The sequence below is a fragment of the Apaloderma vittatum genome, unplaced genomic scaffold, assembly GCF_000703405.1.
Source record: "Apaloderma vittatum isolate BGI_N311 unplaced genomic scaffold, ASM70340v1 scaffold15937, whole genome shotgun sequence".
NCBI lineage: Eukaryota > Metazoa > Chordata > Aves > Trogoniformes > Trogonidae > Apaloderma > Apaloderma vittatum.
In genome coordinates, this window is record NW_009724724.1 from 5,341 (window position 1) to 10,680 (window position 5,340).

The window sequence follows — 5,340 nt, forward strand, 5'->3', positions numbered from 1 at the left end:
GAAACACAACTGGGATTTTCAGAGGCTACAGCCACTGGGCAAGTCAGTGCCTTCAGCCTTCTCTGCAAACCTTTGTGCAGGTGATCAACCTACATATGAAAGCATCTAGTTCCCTTCTGCTGCAACGGCACCACTGAGAAGTGCGCTCTAACACCAACCACTGTCTCCTGCTTTACCATTTCACCTCCAAATCAAGACAAACTGTACCTGCCTGGGCTTTTTTTACAGCAGTTGCTTCCACGAGTGACCAAACCCTGGTCATTCCTTTGTTTCTGCTTCCCTAGTTCCATCTCTCCCTTCGTCTGCGCATTTTCGGACCAGTTAGAAACATGACACATGCTGGTGTGTGAAGAAAGTTATCTCTACAGACAACTACCAGTCAGGAAAGGAGAGAGGAAGCGAAAAAAATAATCCCTATTATTCTGCTTCTAAATTTTGGAGAAAAAGATTGTCTTGCAGATTATTAGCTCCCAAAATGTTTCCAGACACCTTTCAGGTATATGAGGTGCTTTCAAAGAGTTCTGGAATAAGAATATCCAGCAAATAGCATCTACAAACTGTACATAACTAAAGTCCTGGGGAAACTGATATCTACCTAGAAATATTTGTGTGGCCGCAGATGATTTAGCGTCTTCGAATTGATGCTGTTCACAGACACCTCTATTCAGATCAACTGTGGGAGGGAGTTGTGAAAAAGCATAAAGCACATGCTAAAGCAGATGGCTAAAGCTTTAGCATATGGCTAACACATAAAGAAAAAGACCACAAAACAAAACAAACCCAAAAGCTATACACTTCCCCAAATTCCCCAGTGATGGGGGAAGACCAAGAAAAGAAGGGCTTCTCCTTCACTGATAGGACGGGGTGGAGTGAATCTGCAGACCGGCCTGAGCAGTGCTCTTGTTTTATCGTGTCTGAGACGCATTGCTATTTGAAGGGAAATTCTGCTATAAAATGGAGAAAACCAGAATTAGAGCAGTGTGCAGCAAACCGAACACACTGCCTGCACGTGCTCAGGTGACAATTCAGTCACTGCTGTAAGGTCACAGCTCACAGCGCCGAGGTGGGAGCTCGAGCGCAGGAGGCGGTACAGGGCTTCGCTATCCCAGGCTTGAACAAGACGGAAGAAGCAGCTGCCGACTCCCCCAGGAGTTCGAAACACCCTGTTTGGGGCTCAGCTCTGGCAGGCTCTGCCGAGGGCTGAAGCAGGGAAGAGGCTGTGACCGTCAGGAGGTCGTGCTGCTCTGACAAAAACTGCAGCCTGTGCCTGCCAGCACCTCTTTGCCCAAACCTGAAAACTAATGAAACGAGTGTAACCACAGCAGCACAAAAGACACAGCCAGTACATCTGTCCTTCTGGAAGAGATCTGACTGCCCTGGGAATACTACAGCTCAAGGGCAGGTCTGGACAGATACACCTTTAAAATGGACACATTATCAAGACTTCCTGAGGATGTGGGGATTAAGAATACATAAGGTACAATGTTCCTCTCATTCCTGTTATGTCTCACCCTTATCCTCCAGAGCAATGCCTGTGAAATGGATGTGAAGCGCTGTGAGCTCTCTCCATGCCCAGCACTGGAGCAGAGAGGGCTGGCAGCGAGCATCCCGTTCAGGGTACTGGGCAGTCATGGGGAGGGGAACAATGGGACAGGGCAAGGCCGAGCATGATGAGACTGGGAGCAGATGTGGGAGCCACTGCATCACCCTGGACTGGTGTCTTGCATCGCTCTGTGGTCAAGAGAGAGGCTTCTCTGAAGAGCCACCTGAAGAGGTCAAGTTAGGCGTCAGACACTCCTTAGAATCACAGAATCACAGAATGTTAAGGGTTGGAAGGGACATCCAGAGATCATCTAGTCCAGCCCCCCTGCCAGAGCAGGGTCACCCAGAGTAGGTCACACAGGAACACGTCCAGGCAGGTTTTGAAAGTCTCCAGAGAAGGAGACTCCACAACCTCCCTGGGCAGCCTGTGCCAGTGCTCTGTCACTCTCACAATAAAGAAGTTTCTCCTCACGTTGAGGTGGAACTTCCTATGTTCTAGCTTATACTCATTTATTCCTTGTCCTATTATTGTGCACCACTGAAAAGAAACTGACACCTTCCTCTTGACACCCACCTCTAAGATATTTATATACATTAATAAGATCTCCTCTCAGCCACCTCCTTTCAAGGCTAAACAGCCCCAGTTCTCTCAGTTTCTCTTCACCGGAGAGATGTTCAAGCCCCTTAACCATCCTCGTAGCTCTCTGCTGGACTCTCTCCAGTGGGTCCCTGTCTCTCTTGAATTGGGGAGCCCAAAACTGGACACAGTATTCCAGGCGTGGTCTCACCAGGGCAGAGCAGAGGTGGAGGAGAATTTCCCTAGACCTGTGTATTGGGTCAGGCTGAGGTGGAGTTAATCTTCCCACAGCAGCTCTCTCAGTGCTGTGTGTTTGGAATAGTAGCTAGAGGGGTGTTGATAACACCTGTGTTTTGGCTACTGCTTAGCAGTGCTCACACAGCACCGAGGCTGTGGTTTTTCAACATTGCCCCAACAGTAGGCTGGGGGCAGGCAACATCTTGAGAGGGGACAAAGCCCATCCAGCTGACCCAGACTGACCGAAGGGATATTCCATATTATATGATGTCAGCTCAGATATAAAAGTGAGAAGGAAGAGGGAAGTGGTGGGGCATTCACTATTTATGTTTGTTCTCTGGAGCAACCGCTACACGTACTGGAGCTCTGCTGCCTGGGAAAGCGGTTGGACATCACCCGCTGATGGGAAGTAGAGAATAACCTTGGCTTTGCCTCCACACGCAGTCTTTGCTTTTGCTATATTTAACTGCTTTTATCTTAGTCCATGGGCCTCTCTTTATATTGTCCCTGTCCCCTGTCCATCTTAAAAAAAAGGGGAGTGACAGAGCGGCTTTGGTGAGCTCCTGGCCTCCAGTCAGGGCCAAACCATCACAACCTGCTGGACACACTTTTCTCAATGCACCCCAGGATCCCACTGGCCCTCTTGGCCACAAGGGCACGTTGCTGTCCCATGGACAACTCACTGTCCACTGGGACTCCAAGGTCTTTCTCCATGGGGCTGCTTTCCAGCAGGACGACCCCTAATCTGTACTGGTGCCTGGTGTTATTCCTCCCCAGATGCAGGACTCTACACTTCCCCTTATTGACCTTCATGAGGTTCCCTTTGCCCAGCTCTCTAGCCTGTCCAGATACCGTTGGATGGCAGCACAGCCTTCCTGTGTGTCAGCCAACCTGCCCAGTTTTGTATCACCAGCGAACTTGCTGAGGGTGCACTCCATCCCCTCGTCTAGGTCACTGATGTGAAAAAAACTGGACCTAGTACTGATCCCTGGGCAACACCACTGGCCACAGGCCTCCAAATTGACTCTGTGCCACTGATCACAACCCTCTGAACTCGGTTGCTGAGACAGTTCTCAATCCACCTCATGGTCCAATCATCTATCCCACATTTCATAAGTTTTCCTACAAGGATGTTACAGGAGAGAGTATCAAAAGCCTTACTGAAGTCAAGGTATGTGACACCTACTGCTCTCCCTTCATCTACCCATTTGGTCCAATCCTTGTAGAAGGATATCAGATTAGTCAAGCAGGGTTTCCCCTTAGTAAATTCATGTTGGCTACTCCCGATAACCTTCTTTTTTTCCATTTGGTTAGAGATGGCTTTCAGAATGAGCTGCTCCATCACTTTTCTGTGAATGGAGGTGAGACTGATTGGTCTGTAGTTGCCTGGGTCTTCCTCCTTGCCCTTTATGAAAGCTGGAGTGACACTGGCTTTCTTTCAGTCCTCAGGCACCTCTCCCATTCTCCATGATTTTTCAAAAATGATGGAGAGGGGCTCAGCAACAACATCAGCCAGCTCTCAGCACACATGGATGCAACTCATCAGGGCTCATGAATTTGTGCATTTGCAGTTTCTCCAAGAGGTCTCTAACCCAGTCCTCACTGACCAGTGGGGACTCCTTCTTGCTCCAGTTTTGTTCCCTTAATTCCAGTGACTGGAATTCCTGGGGGCTGGTCTTAGGAGTAGACTGAGGCAAAGAAGGCATTCAGCAATTCTGCCATCTCTGCATCCTCTGTTATTATATCTCCCATCTCATTTAGCAGCGGACAAAAAATACTCTTCCTTTTCTCAGTGACGTATTTGTTATCTTTGTTCTCCCTTGACTGGCTGTAGGGGAGACAGAGGGATCATTAAGCTTAAATTGTCGTTTCTATTGCAAAGTAAGTCTTCACAGTTCTAAGCAGGCAGACTTGCAGTCCTTGTAATTCTGACTAGACCCCTTCCTAGCTATCTTCTACATACTTTTTTCACTGAACAAGTGTTTTCAGTGCTTGCCTACAAAACGGGCTTTCCAAATTCACAGCAGTGGGACGATGCAACATCCTTTCCTTGCTGAAAGATGTCATCTTGGACATGGAAACACCACACTTGCTTCCCTCCCCTGTACGAGACAAGCCAAATGGGCAGCTCAGGAGAAAGCACTGGCTGCAGGAGGATGAGGGAACTATGAGCTGCCAAAATGGGAGCAGCTTGTGTGAACTAACATTAAAGGAAACAGAAAGAAAGCAAATTTTTTTAAAAACAAATTAGTAGTTGAGGGACTGCTTTAGGAGACACAGGATTTCTCCCATTAAATTTATTTACAAATCTACTTTGACTCACGTGATTTTCACAATTCTCCTTTCACTTCATCTGCATCTTAACTGCTATGATACTAAGCAGAATGTGTACCATTAGCAGTATGGGCCAATGCAGACAAACCAATTAATTCAGTGGGCTTTGAATTGAGCCTATGATCATGCTAAACCTGAAAGCATTTCCTTACAACCTTCTAGGTCTGTCAAAGGTTCCCCCCGAGTTACTATTCATTGCATGAGATCTTTAATGAACTGAAACATATCCAAATGCTGTTATTCAAGTCCAGATCCTCAATGGCTTTTAGGCAACCAAGGCAAAACTCAGCAAGGAACACAGGCAATGAAGGGCACAAAGTGATTGCCTCCATCTATCACTCTTAAAGTGACCAAATATTTTGGCTGTGCATTTCCAAGGGCTTTTCTCACACAACTCTTCTGTCTAGACTTTGGAGAATCTGTTCCCAGAGGCAATTAACTACAACTTACTGTACTGAAGCCCTTCTGTGGTTCCTATCCCCAGCTGCCCTTTAAATGAAAAGCATTTAGATGCATTTAGATAACCACTGAGGATTTCAGTCTCAAAGCTCTCCAACGCAGAAGTTTACTGCAGAGGCATAACAGGCAATGAACAAGCACCCAAGAATTTGGCTCCACAGAAGCAGAAGTAATTTCAGCAGCTATGTGTG